Raw genomic sequence first — 17645 nt, forward strand, 5'->3', positions numbered from 1 at the left:
ATAGAAAGTTATTTCTAATTTTTTACCTTCCACACTTGTAACCAGCAAGAGCTGATGGAATTACAAATTACAACAGGCAGAAACTGCCACCATCACCACCCCACCATTATCACACCACACCACCTGTATCTGGGCAGTTCAGAGGCCTGTGTCACATGGACAGACTAAAATGAAATAAAATCATTGCCTCCCCAGCTTTCCTGATTTGTGAAAGGCCACACAAGCCAAAACTTTCCTCTCAGACCAGAGGCATCAATCTAAACCACAGACAAATTTCAGAACAGCCAGTTTTGCTGAAAGCCACAATCATTGTAGTCTAATCACCTAAATTAAACACATAAACAAGATTTCATTTTTTTTAAGGATGACTGATTTGAATTTGCCACATAAATCTACTTTTGAAGGCATTTCATGCAGCGACACTTGCTAAATCCAAAAACATTCTCACAACACACAAAAAGTGACCAAACCACACCTAATAAAGAAACAAATGGAAAAAGAATAAAAGCTGCTGGGGGCTGGCCTTTGTTTTACTGGAACACATCAAACAGTTTCAGTACTGCTCTGCTAAAGACACAAAGAAGAGCTGAGACAGGAATTCACAGCTCCAAACCACAGGAGACCATGTGATGAGACGAATCCACCTCGAAGTGCAGGTGCTCTGCCATCCACAGCTGGCTGCTGAGGAGTCACCACTGAACATATTAACCCAGTTCCCAAAGCCTTAACGATGACAAATATCACTCTGCAGACGTGCTCTCCATCAAGAAACAGGTCTGCCCCATTTAGGTGCCACAATTAAAGAGCATTTTGTGAAATGATAAAAACTGAAATGCTCTCTCTGTGTGGCTGCCTCACGTGTCCCTGACTGACACAGAGACATTAAACCAGTTTAAAGGTGCCCTGTATACATCTACCTACAGACATTTATCGAAAATGTATTTGTCTTACATTACCACTGATGTAAGAGGGGATCTGAGGAATTCCAGCTGAACAGACTCACACAGTGTTTTCCTCAATTTGGACTAACCCAGAAGACAGATCTAATTAGTAATATTTTTCCCACCATATGCTGTTTCAAGTCTTTCCAATGACAGTGTTAAGACAAGCCAAGAGGTTGCTGTACAGGAATATGAAGCCTTTACATAAGGCCTATAAGCTTGCACCAGACCTCAGCACACTGCACACACCTTTTGGATACACAGGTCTGAAGTCTGGGTAAAGAACCTTCTGGATTAGGAGATTTCATACATAAATTGCCTTAGACCAGCTAAACAGCACTAGAACTCAAAACACCTTTAAAAAAAACCTATATGGGAGTTATCTGCTCTCATCATCCACATAATCCAGCGTCTCTAGATCCAGTGCATCTTCCCATGAGCAGAGTACGAAGCCAGGGTAGTAAGGCTGACATCAGGAATTCCAGAGCAGCATCTCAACCCACTGGAGCACCCTGGAAATTGAGAGTGGCAGTGAAAGTGCAGATGTAAAGCTACATTCATCAGATTGAACAGTGAGACTTCAATATTTATTGTAGCTCTAAAAGAGAAATGTACAGATTGCAATGAATGACTGTGAACGTTCTCCAAACAATGACAATCCAATTAGGTATCACTCATTTAGACAGTTACATTAATTATGCTCAAATTGTCTCCTATTGCTAAAATAAAAGTTAAATAATTGAATTTTGTATGGGAATACGGCAGAGGAGAAGGAGACAAAGACTTGGATTAGAAAGTTGATGTAAATGCCAAAAGAGAAAAAGGCTGTTCCCTGCACACTCATTAGAACCCTTCAGCATTTTTTTGCCCAACATGGTTTTACATACTTTTTATTGTGCTTCAAAAGGTTTTGCAAAGACAACTTGTGTATTGACAACAACAGAGCCAAAGTGCTGTATTATAAAGAAGACAATAGCAAGACCTGACTAATGTGTATTAAAGAAAACACATTCACTGCCATGGGAACCCTGTCAGAATTTACCACTACTGCAAGTCATCCACAGGAAGCCTTTCTGTGCTAAACTTCCTCTCCTAATAATTTCCCCACTAATATTTCTTAGACATAAATATTAATATTAGAGCAGGGAACAAGCACACAGGCAATGTCAGCTTACAGCATTTTCATCTAAATAGGTCTAACAGACACCAGCAGACAGAGTAAGATCCCCACCACTCACATCATCAATCCAGCCAAGGATTTCACTGGAACACTGACACTAATTCACTGCAAGCTCATTGTAGGCACAGTTAATGAATGTGGGAGAAACCAGGAAAAAAGAAAAGGGGAAAAAAAAAACAACTCCAGTCACAATACAAAGAACCAAGTGCTGCAAGAAACGTCACAAACCCCGTTGTAAGGTGACTTCACCTCATCTGGTCTGGAAGTTTCACTGGAATAATTTTGTTGTAACAAACTGAACTGTACTAAAATGTAAGAGGAAGAGGCAAGTTCCACCTCCCAGTCTCAGTTATAGTGCAACTCTATCTGTATGAGTATGAGCCCCAGCAATACCAGCAAAATAAAACTAAAGTTAAACATTAAACTACACGTGGGACTTGCCTGGTTACTGCCCAAGGCTCAAGGAATCTTGCAGTGTAGGCAAGACATTCATGTACAGTTAAAATTCCTTCTCTCACTTCCTGCACCCAGGTAGTCCATAAAATCCACCTGGAAGCAGAACTAAAAATTTCTCCTGGTAATGTCTGAACTGTCTTGCAGAGTCCAAATTAGTTCTTCAATGAAGGTCTCCAAACTCAAACACTACGTGACAAAACATGTCTTTCAAGGGGTTTTTTTGCAGGGTTTGAGAGATGAAAACACAGGACCTAAAAGCATCAACATAGAAGTTTAATAAAACCCCAGAATGAGCAAAGCTATCAATCAAAAAATAGAACAAACTTTCCCTAAAAAGCATTTTACATGTTGAAATAAAAGAACATTTTACATGTTGAAATAAAAGAACTCCATTTTCTCCCTGAAGTCAGTAGCAGCCAGTATCAGGATGCTCAGCATTAGCCACTGAGCTACTATTTCACCAAATAGCTAATTGCAAACAAACTGCTGAAATCCATTTTTAATCAACAAAAAGCATGGCAACTTAGCCCACAATTTTAAGGTTTTTACGGACTTCAGAAAAAGAAGTGCTTTTCTACAAAAGTTCAAATAAAAAGACATCTTCCAGAAAATACAGAATAAATCACATTCCAAGCAACATCCTAGATGTATTGTATAGGAAAGTCCTTCCCCAGCACTGTAACAAAAGTATTCAGTTCTCTTCTTCATGATTGCAACAACCACAACAGCAACTGCAGCACAAGCTCTTCCAAGAATACACATTTTAAATGCAGAGTTACCCCTCAGAACTGATGTACCTACAACACTCTTGTTCATTAATATATGTCATTGTGTCCTTGTCCAAATTTGTATTTGTCTAAAGAAATGAAAAACGAAGAAGAAGACAAGACAATTTTAGGAAGTATCAAACCCAGACAATCAGTCTCAAGGAAGTACAAACATTAATGGTTGGACTCTTGAAAGGTGTGAGACCAGAAACACTGGTATGTTTGAAACAAGGAGTCTGAGGTAAGATGAGGAGGCTCACACTCCCCCAAGCATAAGGGTTGAATAAAAAAGGAGTCAGACACACTAAAGCTACAAATACAAAAAACCACCTTAGCAAAGGGACCGAATTTTGTATCCTCATTCCACTTGTGTCTTGGTTGAAACAAAGCAGAAGCTGCTTTCTCTTTATTTGGCTGTTGTCAAATTCCTGAAGGAAAACATCTGTAAATCCCAGCACAGGTGAGCTGAAGGATTCATGTTCAAAACCCAGTTATAGCTGCAAAAACATTGTCACCTACTCCTTCCTTCCTCCCCAGGGGCCAAACACATCCCTGTGGGCCAATACCTGAAACCCAGGGCTGGGCTGGCTGTCCCCTCACTGTCCCAACAGATCAGACTATTTTAAGATAAGCTAATTATGCCACTGAAGAATCTTATAAGCCACTAAGATTAAGCAGAAGAGACCATGAAGAATTAAAGGCAGCAAAGTGCAGGTAAGACAGAAGCAAGAATTATGGTCTCAGCTGTTCCAGATAAGAAGCCTGGAGGATTCCTCATCAGACTGCAACTCTGAATTTTAGCCTGTTCTTACTTTCTCCTGCTTTTAACACTTGTAACAAGCACAAAAGGAACTTCACATGAAAGGCTGTTGTTCCTTCCACCTTCAGAAAATTAGTCATTCAAGCCTTAGAAAAACAACACACCAAAATCTCTGTGGCTTGCTTGTAGGCATTATCTCCATGCAGGCAAGACAGACAGCTCCAGAAACCAACTCAGGTGTCTTAAAAGAAACAGATCTGAAGAAAAATCCTCAATTATGAGTTTGGTGCACAGAAAGTTTTCAAGAAGTTTATCAGATCATCTTCTCATTAACATTTCATTAAAGGGCTGCACGATGGAAAAGCAGGTAGAAACCTCTTTTGAGAACTAGTCAGTCTGTATTTTCAGGTATAGTGTGTAAGAATTTTTTATTACAAAAGAATTCAGCCTTAAAAAAACATATTAAAAAAAAAAGCTCTTCCCCGACCTCCAGACTGAAACTACAAACTATGATGGTCCAGAGGGAAGGGAAAAGCAGAGGACAGGCAGCTGCAGTGACAACCCACTGAGCTTCCATTCTAGACCACAAGAATCTAATCCTTTGTACAAATGCTGCTGGACAGTCAATTCCCTGCAAAAATCCCCAAACCATCACTTAATTTTGCAAACAGCTTCCTGACCAGACACTTTGGGCAGGAGGAAATCCCAAATGCTCTACACAACCATCTTCCCATACACTTACAAACAGGCATCATCAAGATAAAGACACATTTATTTTGCTGAATGAATGAATCCCAGCCCAATATGACATTTAGATTAAAAAAAAATTAAAACCAAAGCAATTTAAAAAACTGGATGTAGAATTTTAAATCATCCTACCTTTATTTTCATAAAATTAAATTAAAAAATAACAGTTTTCTGATGTAAGATTCAGGCATTATCAATGATGGCACTAAAATCTTGAAGACAGAACAGTCTATCCCCACAGCTTTCTAAACTTCCTTTTCTATTAAAATGAGGTTTATGTGACCACAGTCTATTCTCCCTCATTAAAAGCTTCTGATTAAATTGGCCAGTTTCAACCAGCTGCCACAACAAATGTATCAATGATTTTTGAGATTTTATAAAAGTGCTGCAGAATTTTTGCCCTGGCAATTGCAGAGCCCCCAGGGCAAAGCAGTGCCCTGCAGTGACCAGAGAGGCAGCAGGTACCTGCACTCAGCCCACCTACAGCTGGCACAACATTTAAGATACTTCCAGAACTGAAGGGAAATACATTTTATAGACGGGATACTCTGAAAGATCAGGGGAAAAAAAGCAAGTGGAAATTCTGTAAGTCCTACTATCTGCAAAACTACTATTATTGTTCAGACTATTTTTAAATTTACTTCCACCATTTCTCCAAGCCATATTTTAATATCCTAAATAAAAAGGGCTTTAGTACACAGAATAAAAATTTTCATATACACCCTGTCTTTGTTCTTCCTTCTTCCCCCTACGATGCTTCACTTGCTCCTCAGCAACCGAGCCATGGAATCCTTTTATCTCCTGCAATCGCACTGGTTCTGCTGCCTGGAGCCGGTGTTAACAGGACAGTCCACGGATCCCTTCATGACTCCCATCTCCCCCGAGACAAAAATTAGACGGTGAAAAGGGGAAAAAAATAAAATAAAAGGCACCAAAGCCCAGAATCACCCATGAATAACACCGGGTTGGCCGCAGCCTCGGCTTGCTGGGAAGTGTTTCCTCGGTGCTGCGGCAGGACCCGGTGGTTCCGCTCATCCCAAAGCCCCAGAAGCCCCCGAGCGCTGCGCGGGCCCGGCGGGAGCAGAAGAGGGATCGGCAGAGGGATCGGCAGAGGGATCGGCAGAGGGATCGGCAGAGGGAGCTGCAGAGGGAGCTGCAGGGGCTGCACGGGGGACCTGGGGCTGGAGCGCAACCTCCTCGCCCGGGGCGAGCCCTTCCCGCAGCTCTGAACAAGAGCAGCGTTTTACTCGGGTCTCTCAGCACCGCAACATTTGGATCCCCTCTCCCATCGCCGTTTCCGAAGGGAATGACTCTCATTTCCTGCAGGCTCTGGCGCAGGTTTTACACGAGCACCTTGTGCTCGCCCACTGCTTGTAAATCCGGGAGTACCTGACAACAACAGGGCGCAGGACTAATCCCAGGGCATCCTCCAAAGGGAACCATAAAAACAAGCACGTCAGCACCGGGCTTAACTTGCCAGGCCAGGAGTCCAACTCCTCGGCAAACACAGATGCGGAACCTACAAATGGAGGAGGAAGGGACGGCGACCCACGGAACTGGAGACGCTTCCTATCGAGGGCAAAGGATCCGCAGGAAGATTTACAGCAAAGCAGCTTGTGGGATAACGGGGGATATCAGGTTACAGTCATCCTGCCGCCAATCGAAGGCTCCGGGGTAGATAAGCCCAAGAAAAAAATTCAACCAGGAGTCACCAGGAGCATCAGAATGCCAGGACACAAACGGGAGCTGAAATTCCCAACTGTCCCATAACCCTGTTTCACCTCCTGGACAAATCATTCGTCTTTTAAAGTACTTTCCTCCTATTTTGCATAAAGCATCTAAACGACTCCAGTATTCAGGAACATTAATCACTTATGTTTTAAAATCCAGAACTGGCAATCATTTGACCACCACATCTTCCTAGTTCCTTGAAGATGCTGCATTAGCAATGATAAACAGAAACACTGACCATGAGCTTTTTCTTTTAAGGAAAAAGAAAATCATTTAACAATTATCTTATGATTGTTGTTTCTGCCCTCCCTTCCACTTTTAGCTCTTATTAAGACCGTTACAAAGCCTGGGAGTCTTCTTGACTTTCCCTGTCCTTCTCTGAGAGCAAGTGATAAAACAAAAGAGGTTTTAAATTTCAGTTAATTCAATTGATAATTTCCCGTTTCTTTTTGACAGTTTGCTTTCATATTTGTGACAAAGAAAACAACAAGCACCTACTTAAAACTCACTATTATTCTGTGATATCCAACAAAACCATTCCATGCTCTACACACGCCTTGGGAATTGTTAATAGCTGCACTTTCTGAAAATACACCCATATTTCATATCCCAAATATTCAGTAAATTCCTACCTGTCTGCTGATCTCTCTTCAGCCATCCATGATTTTGTCTCCTTCCCATGAAGGAAGAGTTCTAATTTAATGGACACCATTAATATTTTTACTGCTGCCACTTATTTCATAGTCGAGCCCAGGAGCTCTCAAATCAAAGACCTTCACACATATTTCTGACAAAAAGTTAAGACACCACCATTTGGGATGTTATGAACAAAGATAAGGAGAACGAGAGGACAAAACGTAACAAAACCCAACAACACACAAACCACAAAAACCCCAACACTTCAAAAGAAACACGGGAGGATATTAAGGAAGTCCCTCAGAGGAAATCCTCCTTCAAATCCTCAAAAGTTTCAAATCCCAAAAGCCAACTATCCAAGTAAATATGTGTATTATAAAACTCAGACTAACAAACACAATTTGACAGCCTGTAGGCTCAAAAATTCCAGCAGAAAGTGCTTTCCCTTTTTGTAGGCATCAGGTAAAATAAGGTATTTCGTACCCTACCTTTGACTTTCCCCTCTTTTACCCTGAAAGCAAGGGGATTCTGAGCATAAATTTAAGACACCTGAACTATAAATAAAACCTCGTATCATTACACAATAATTTTAACAGCTTCAAGGAAAAATAAAAATTCTGAAAAATTTAGCTTATCACCCTCAGTGCCTGACAGGATAATACAAGCAAAATGATGATGGACCATCCCATTTTCTCAGATACTCTCAGAAGGCTCATTGCTTTGAACGCTCACACTGGAAAAAGCAACATTTTTTAATTGCCCTATGCACCAACTTCAGAGCTGTTCTTGTCAGCTCACAGCCTTTCAAACAGGATGCACTCAGTCATATCAGGAAGAGGCAGTTGCTGTGAAAGAATGATACCAAAAACAAGATGTCCCTAACGCTGATAACCTCACCCAATGTTCCTGAGCTCTACCAGACAAGCTTTTCACAATAAGACAGTCAATTAAATACAATTCAAAACATCTGGAGAAGGATGTGCTTAAAAACGCTGTCACTTTTTTTGGTATCTGAGGGGAAAAAAACTTCAATTCTTCCTCAGCTCTTGACTCAAGTATTGCAGATTTTGGGTGATACAGGGGCTGAAGTCACATCATCCTGACACCTTCCAGTGGTTTCTCTAATGGACACTGCCAAGACAAGGCTGTTCTGCCCTTTGTGACCCCTCACCTTTAGTGTGTCTCTGAAGGTTCAACCACTCACTTGCTCTTCTCTTGCAACTGTTTGTAACTCTTCCATATCATCAGATACACTAAAATACTCCCCTCTGAATTCTCTCGACTCCCCGTGCCAGTGTGTTCAGGAAAGAAATGTTTCACAGCACAGCTCAGTGACAGATGTGCTTACACAACTACAGAGCTCAAAGTCTAATAATTGAACCCCCTTGACCTTCCCAGCACTGTCAGTGATCACAGAACATGAGGAGATCATGTGGGTTGGCCCAGCACCCAACACCCACAGCAACCACAGCCTGCAAGTGTCACTGCAGGTAACAGTGACACACCTGCCTTACATATTCTCACAGGTCAGCTTTCAAACAATAAAAATAACATTAGTCCAGCCCATGAAATCCTAAATTACAGTGTCAGGTGCAATCTGATTTTCAAATGAAACTGAGTTTCAAAAACACTCAAAGGGGTTTGAAGTAAATGGAAAAAAAAAAAAATCCTTCTTCCCCTCTGTTATCATCATAAAATTATCAGGAGCACAAACCCATCCATTCTAACCCCCCTCTGAGGTGATCTCTGGCCACAACACATTTTTCTCCGAGTCAATTAGCTCTTGATTAGGGAAAAAAGTAAAAGATGCTTTGTCATCAATGCCTGGTGCACAGGCACTTAAAGCAGGCACCTTTCCACAACTCTGCTTGGCTGATAATTCCCAACACTTACTTTTTATCTTACTATACTTAAAATAGGAATGCAACCACACTGAGTAACTCCTGGTGAAATCACAATGCATTTTTAAGTCTCCAGGTTGGCCCACAAGGAGTTTGGCAGAATTCAAAAGCTCTCCAGGGACAGAGACAAATATAAGTGGGAGACCTACCTAATTAAGCATCACTAACATTTTGAATATAAAGTAGTTAATTCCCTGAAAAATAATTCAATTAATCACACTCTTATTAAGAAGGATGTATTTTCTTCTCATCGTAGAGGCATGTTGTAGTGCTACAACACTCAGGGAACAAAAAGCAGTGTTCTCCATGGAAAACACTGCATATGCCCCTGCATCAAAATTTTAAGAAAAGACTGCTCACAAAATTTAGCCTGATTCTAATAAAATTCCTGTCTAATTCTTCATTGCAGCCTCAGATTAAAGATAAAAGGAAAAAGATAGATAGATATACATACACACCATATATATAATTTAAAATATTCCAACTCAGTGACTGTCCTGGAGGGGCAGGAGTGAAATCTCAGGAACAGAGTTGTCTTGCAAGATATTAATTCCTCTTTAGTGGCAAATGGAAATGAGAGTATAGAGTACAGGGGTTTATGTCCCTAAAGAAAAAGTTATACATTAAATATAAAGAAATCTAGAAAAACTCTTGCAGAACCATCAAACAGAAGTCAAAAAAAATGCACTGATAAAAAAAAAAAATTAGTCCCTTAATATGTAAGAAAAATCCCTTCCTTTCCACTCCCTCAGCAGTAATTTGAAAGATCAAGTGTTAAAATAAGAATGCACCATATGAGGGGGGTGGTCAGAGGTAGAAAGATAGATCAGATACTTATTTTCATATAAAAAAGCCAAATACATTATTGCAGGCTACAAACTTGTTCTTTATTAGCTGGTGCCCTACCACAGAGCACTTGCTGGGGGGAGGGTAACTGTCATGTTCCACAGCTCAAGGCTGGGTTTAACTCTTAGTAAACTTACTATTTTGTATCGTTAGGATTTTGTTTTGTTACACTAGACACTGTATCATGATCAGCTGTTAAAAAAAATCTCCTGAGGTTTTTTACGGGAAGGTCAACAAAACTGACCTGGGGGGGGGGAAGCAAAAGAAGGTCTTCCTGTCATGTTACAAACTTCCTAAGACACCCAAAATACCTCCCAAACATCCAGGGGAAGAGCCAGAGCTGTGTTTAGTTATTTCAGACCTGACTGCCCCTTCCAAGTCTTTACTCATTTCGCTGACAGGAGAAGGAGTTGAACTGATCCCACATTTGCACCACCTCAGTGACACAGGGACAAGTCCATTCAGGTAATTATGGCATCCGGGGCACAGCAAAGCACACAGGAAAAAAGGGAATGGTGCATTTATTTTCCCTGGTTACTCCACCTGAGCTGAAGGAATCAAATCTGAACTCAAGACAACGGGCACCAAATTCACCCATGTTGCCACACACACAGATTCTGATTTTGTTCTATTCCATTAACTGAAGAACACATTATTAGCCATGTGAAATAATGCCTTCCCAACACAAGAAACGTGAAATTCGAGGTGATTTGTGCATTAAGAAGTTCCTCAGCACATACTCTGCCACATGATGTTCCAATTAATTCCAAGTAAGATTTGCTTCAATGAGAAGGAAAAGCAGCTCCTGGTGCTTTGCACACATTCCCAGGCTGCTGTCATGGCTGAATAGGCCCAAAGCCCGAGTTTTACACGGAGTATTTAATCCTGCAGCCTTTAAAAACAAAAATTAGGAATTTGGTGAGGTGAATAAAACGTGCTAATGTTAATTTTTAGAAAAAAAATATTTTTTAATTTAAATAAAAACCACAGAGCTCTCTTCTCAAGCAAGGCACAAGGCACAAGTTATTATTAATTCGAAATATTTCTTATTTCGGAAGAAAACTTGAGTTCCCAAACTAATACAGATCTGCATGTTGCACAGTGTTATACCACACTGCTTTAGTGCTGTTGGAGAATTAATCAGCTGTGTTTTGTTCCAGCCCAGGCAGCACAGCCCTGCTCACACACCAGTGGTGCCTCCAGGCTCCCCGGAGCAGCACCAGGGCCGGGCACACACAGAATGACATCAACAAGTTCTCTGAGAAACTTGGCCAACGCTCTAAAATAAACCCAGAAAATCCTTGCTGCCCACATTAACCAGTTTAAGGTAAACCACACACACTAAAGCTCAGAGAAGGCTTCTAAGTAAGATGAGTCTTCTGCCATAATAACCTGGTTTATCCTCCAGAATTATTTCAGGTTTCAATTCAGCCACGTCCTTCTCATCGTTCTGGTCCAACGTGACTCAATTCTAAAGATGAATTTATCTAAAATTCAACATTCACTTATTTCTCCATCTGTGGTTTCAAAGAGAAAGAAACTCATAATACAGGACTTTAAATCCATAATCTGTTCTATGCAAAGCATTCCATGGGCCCTGTCACTCACAGAGGGGAGCAGTGACCACATGGGTTTGAAGACACACTTGAAAATGGAGCAGAACAAGCTAAAGGCTCATTTATTCCCACTATAACCTGTAAATGCCTGCTCACAAATAAATCACAGGAGTGCTGGAACATTAAAACTGGTTTAGATGAGCTGCACAGGCACAGAGGGGGTTCCATGTGCACCAGAGCTGTGCTGTCCCTGCCACTGAAGGGTTCTCCTCCTTTCCCGACGATCCTCCTCTGCTGCTGGACCACGACAGCTACAGATTTAGAGCAGAATTGTGGAGGAGAAAAATAACTGCCCAGGGCACTGGGTTCTTTTCCCTCCGAAATTCCAGACTGAATGCCCTCAATCCAGAAGGGCTCCTCTCCAGCTGCCCAGCTCCATTATAATCCCTTAACATCAAGACAATTTGTTCCATTCCCTCGTTTTTGTTTTGCTGGCTTAACGAGTGCAGAATTTTAAAATATCATTTAATAATTATACCCTTTAGTGAACAAAAGTGCCAACATTACATCCTTTATTGCAATTCCTCTCAATTATGTAACTAAAAGACATGTCATTTTGCACATATTCTAACACCTCAATAAAAAAAAAAAAATAGTTTAAAAGAGGAATCTCACACTTCTCCCCCAAATGCAAATCACTTGTTAGAGAGGAGGAAAAATCCCCAAATATTACATTCTTACGTGTAAAAGGTAGAGACAAACATTTTAAATAATTTTAAAGACAGAACAGATGATAGGAATGTTGCTCTGACACCTTTTGCACAGGTTGTTCAAATACTAGACAGCAGTAAGAGGACAGCAGAAATACCTAACTAAATACAGACAAGTAATTCCTAAAAATGGGGGAAAAAAATCTTGTATAAAGAACAATTATGTATAGACAGTTAACAATTAAGCTTAAAAGCTTATAGCCTTCCTTATGCTACATAAAAATTTCCCAGACTGTGAAGAAGGTTTAAAATACATACCATCTACATCACCAATTCCACACCAAACCACTTTTTTTCCTTACTACTGTTTACAAATTATTCCTTTTTGTCGCTCCTCTGTACTTCCTAGGAGCCCTTTTCCTTCAGTGGTCAGAATAAATTTACTGTTTGTATGATTACGGCACAAAGTGTTTGACACTAAGCAGTAAAAAAATTTAAGAAGAGCCTTTCTGGGTTATCTTTTTTCCGCTAGAGAACTCCAGTTTCTCAACTCTGGAATTAATCACCTGTCAAACAAGGCGCTACGGTCAGTTTTCCTAAGCAATTCCACTCAGCATCTCAATAGCAGGTAAAAATCTATTGCAAAATAGAGCTCCTTAAACTTAACGAAATCACTGTGTTTCCAGCCAGAAACGGAACGGCCCCTTTCCCTCACGACTTCAGCCGCTGGACACAAACCCCTCCCGCTGCACCTCCAGCCTTGTCCCCCCGCACACAACACCCCGCGCTCGGTTCGCGCACACCGGGAGCGGTTCCCTCTCCCTCCTCCCATTCCCAGCGCACCTTCCTGCGGCGCCGAACTCCCGAGCCATTCCCGGCTGCCCCTGCCCGACCCCCGGCCGCTCCCGCCGCCGCATTCCAGGGACGGGCTCCCGGGGAGGCTTTTCCTGCGGGTTCGCCGTTCGCCTTCCCCCGCACAAAGCGTCCCTTCCCCGCGCCCCCGGGCCGCCACCCCGCCCTCCCCTCACGGCCCCCGGGCAGCGCCGCCGGCCCGGCCCGGCCATGTCCATCCCCTCCCTAAGGAAGTTCTGGGGAGGCCGCGGAAACTCGCCCACCTCGAAGCCCCCGGGGCGCCCCCGCCGCGCTCCCTCAGCGCGGGATGGGGGCGGCGGGGGGACCCTCCCTGCTTTGCTTCCCTTCCCTTCGCTTTGCTTCCCCCCCCTCCTCAGCCGCCCCTCGGCCGCTGCCCCGTCCCAGCGCGGCCCCCGGGTGAGGGGACACACCCCGCTGTGCCCCCGGGGCCGGGGCACGGGGCAGGAGGGGCGCAGGGCCCCGGGACCCCCCGCTCACCGCGCTGCCCGCCCGCTCCGCTCCCGCCGCGGCTCCTCCGGAGACACTGACACCGGCGCACGGATACCCACAGCGCTATTTTTGGGAAACGAGGCCCGGCCGCGGCCGGAACTACTTCCTCTGTCACTGTCACACACTCGCTCCCTCAGTATCCCTCCGCGCGCTTCTCCGCGCGGCGCCGCAGGCGCTCGGCGGGGCCGAGCCGGGGCGGGCCGGGGCGGGAGCGCCGGGAATGGCGGGGAGGGGCGCGGTGGCCCCGCGGCAGGGCAGGCACGGCCGCGCTCAGCGCAGGCGGCACCGCGGGATTATTTGGCGGGGCCGGGGAGCGGCCGGGCCTACATTCCTGCCCCTGGCCGGCCCCTGAGTGACAACGCGCACAGCCAATGACAGCGCGCACACGGGACAGCCCGCCAACCACGGAGCAGTTGGTGGGCGGGGCGCGGCGAAACGTGGAGGATTTGAGTGACAGCGGAGCACCCAATCAGAAAGGCGGCGAGGAAAGCGAAGGCCAATCAAAGCAGAGAGGGGGCGGGCTCGCCGCGGAGGCAGCGCTCCGCCTCCCCGGGCAGGGCGGCCGCGCGTGCGCAGAGCGCTACGCCGGGTGCGCCGGCGGTGACGCAACGGGCCGGGCCCGCCCCGAGCGGCGCGTGCGCAACGCGAGGCCTGGGGGGCCAAAGCGGGGCTGGGGGTAATTAAAACAACGCTCATTAAGTGGTCCCCCTTTGGGTCAACTAAAATAACCCCCATTAAGTGCTCCCGCATCGTCCTGCAAGCCCCGGTCCTCAGGCTTTAGCGGGAAACTACAGCAGTTACCCCGGTGAACAGCCCAGCTGCCCCTGGCACTCTCAGAAACCACCACCTCCCATATGTATACATATGTACATATATATATATACGCACTATACAGTATCTATATAAATATATAAATACTGTATAGTGTGTGTATATACTGTATATATATACACACTATTAAGAATATATATACATATATATACACCATATATAATATGTACACTACATAAATATATTACACATATATATACACGATTTTATATATATAATTATACAGTTGGTTAGGGTGTGGTGCCAATAACACCAAGGCTGTGGGTTTGATCCCTGTATGGGCCATTCACTTCAGAGCTGGACTTGATGATCCTCGTGGGTCCCTTCCAAGTCAGAACGTTCTGTGAAACCTGTAAAATATTATACTCTCTAAGTAAAAATACATATGTACGTGGTATATATAGTATATTTTATATTGTATATATATACTGTATATTTTATAGTGTGTGTATATATACTACACACTGTACATATGGAGATATATATTAGAGTGTGTGTATATATATACACTATATATAGTCTATATATATAGTATATACTATGTATATATATATTTATTATTGATATTTTTCTGACTGGCTTTCTGTGCCAATCCCAGCTCTCTGAGGACATGAGCTCTGTCTCCTTGTTCAGACTAAGGTGACAGTCCACCCTGATTCCCTCTCCATCCATCCCCACCTCCCATTATCCCTGTCAGAGCTCCCATTAATTTTGCTCCAAGAAGAAAAGACTCCTCGGGAATACATAATAAAAGGCATAAAATTGGCGTCTCTCTCCCTCACAGAAGGCGGCAGCTGAAGAGTGACCCAAAAATAAAATTTTGATGATAAAATGATACTTGCCAAAAAATCATCTGCTCTCTGCAGCTCCTCCAGATTTATCCTGCACGATTCCCGCAGCCTGGGAGGGGAATGACAGGAGCCATTTCACAGCACTAAATCACTGGTGCTGAGGGCACATCACTGCTCCAGGACACGAGGGCCAAAGGTGCCTCCTCTGAAAAACAGGGATCAGAGGGTGTTCTTTGCATCTGAAAACGTTACCACTAACTGAGAGCCAAAAAGTAGCTCCACAAAGGGTTGGAAAACAGGACGCAAGAAACGGTGACAGAATCTCCCATCTCACAGTGTGAGAACCACACCACTGGATGGAAAAAGGCAGATCCTCCATGATCACTCCCAAAAAACAAATGTAAGTTTTTATTGCCTGTTTCCAAGCATTCAGCTCAAACAGCAGCAGGAATTCACAGCTCTCAGAAATTCTGAGGTTTGTATGTCCAGTTTACTTGGGATTTAAAAATATGGCCAGTAAATAAGTTGAACAACTTCTGAAACATCCATCTTTTGTCCAAAACGGAGGTGCAAGGGTGGGCATTTCTTTTTGTGGATCCAGGGGAAAGCTTATAATCAGTGAGAAAGACAAATAATACAACACAAATCTTTTCCATCATATGTTCAGTCTGTTACTGAACTATAATAATCAGGACAAGATTTAAATCCATACAGTTTCCTTACAATTCTCAACATGAACAGTCCAAACATCATTGATTTTTATATGAATGTGATTTATTCTCTTCTTCCTCACTATACCTGTCATCCATAATATCTGTAAGGTCTTTTACTAAAATCCAGTGATTGATACCATGAAATCCTCTCCTGGCATCAACATGCTGAGATAAAATACTGAATATTTAAGTTGTAAAACTCAGTGGGAATCTGAGTAAGACACTGAAGCAAGGCCTGAGCAAGGACTTCTGGATATACTCATTAATTATTTCCAGTACATATTATTCCAAGCTGGCAAAAATAGAGCAGGAAGCCAAAGAGATAAATAATTGGTTCTAATCTGTCCTTTTCAGTGGCACTACAAGAATAAGCAGAAAGTGTTGCTTGAGGGATTTGTGTGTGCCTTGCAAACAATAGTCCAGGGGTGCAGAGCAGGGTCTTTCCCACTGAAATGGAAACACTGCCCTGTGTAACAATCGAGAAAAGGAAGTGCAAAATTTGGCATCCAGCTGAAATTCCAGATGTTTTCCACATGCTGCCACATCTGCTCCTGCTCCTTGGGGAACAAGGATGGGTGGTGGGGAGGTCACAGATGTTCTCACATGTCACAGTGGCAGCACTGAAAAACATCACCCCTCAGGGTGACACGAATGAAACCACAGAGGAATTTATGGATCAAAGGGACCAAAATCACCACCTGACTCAATGGCAACATTCTGTGTAAGGTTGAACTTCCAGGACAGCTGCAAAGGCCAAATTCACCTGGATAATCCAGGGGGAGCAAAGCTGTGGGTGATTAAGAGAAATCTACACTGCGGAGAGAAAATTACAATCTTGATGAGATGTGGAAGCAGCAACACAACAAAGCCCTGGAGAACATCAAACTGGAGTGTCAGTGTGAGCAGGGAAAAATTAGCACAAGCATCTGCTGGGATCACTCCTGAGAGATAAGTGAACAACCACTTGGATGTGTTTCTGCCCATCTTTTGTACAACCTAGAGACTGAAAAGAACCCCCTGAAATCTCTTCCCTTGGCCAAATGGCAGGCACTGTAATTTCCACGATATCCATGGAGAAATAAACTCAGAGCAATAGCAAATATAAAGAGAAATATATGAAAGGAAGATACCGGTGTTCTTAATTTTAACTAAATACCCTCAGAGTTGAATAGAGTCATCATCCAGCAGTTGTTATGGCAATAAAGCTTTCCCTTGCATCTCTATTCCAGTGCATTTCCACCCACCCATTCAAGGTATTTTGGAGGCACTACCAACCAAAATCACATCTCCACTAACCTTCAACTTACATTTTAGGACCTTCTTACAAAACACTCCAGAGATGTACCATGGCTGTTCTTCAAGTCTCCTTTCAAATGCTCCTTATGTTCCAGAAATCAGCTTTTTCATCCTGTGTCCTGGAGAAAAGAATCTCAGCCTCTTGTTTTTGGAGGTGAATGTTACATAAAAACAAAATGCAGGACTTCTAAAATCATAAATAATAAGAAGAGGGGATGTTAAGTACATACGTTTTGCATGTTTGACAAACAATTAAGTTACCCTTCAAGGGAAGGAGGGTCTAAGAACAAGGTTTTCAGAACAAGGTTTCTAACAAATCACAGGCCAGATTAATTCCTAACATTGTTTCCCTTACAATGGGGGAAATACTCTATGAATGAAGATTTTTGTAAAGGACTGGTGATTGCAACAAAACTGAATT

At 43.2% G+C, this 17645-nt stretch overlaps 1 protein-coding gene across 1 annotated transcript in view; it reads right to left on the reverse strand.

Moving 5' to 3' along the window:
• MEF2A (myocyte enhancer factor 2A) overlaps positions 1-13654 on the reverse strand; it is an 81922-nt gene extending 68268 nt beyond the window's left edge. The window contains exon 1 of the mRNA XM_017804951.1: positions 13582-13654. The gene's annotated coding sequence lies outside the window, so the exon portion shown is untranslated. The remainder of the gene's footprint in view (positions 1-13581) is intronic.
• Positions 13655-17645: the final 3991 nt, after the last annotated feature.

The sequence above is a fragment of the Lepidothrix coronata genome, unplaced genomic scaffold, assembly GCF_001604755.1.
Source record: "Lepidothrix coronata isolate B3197 unplaced genomic scaffold, Lepidothrix_coronata-1.0 Scaffold11, whole genome shotgun sequence".
NCBI classification, from domain to species: domain Eukaryota; kingdom Metazoa; phylum Chordata; class Aves; order Passeriformes; family Pipridae; genus Lepidothrix; species Lepidothrix coronata.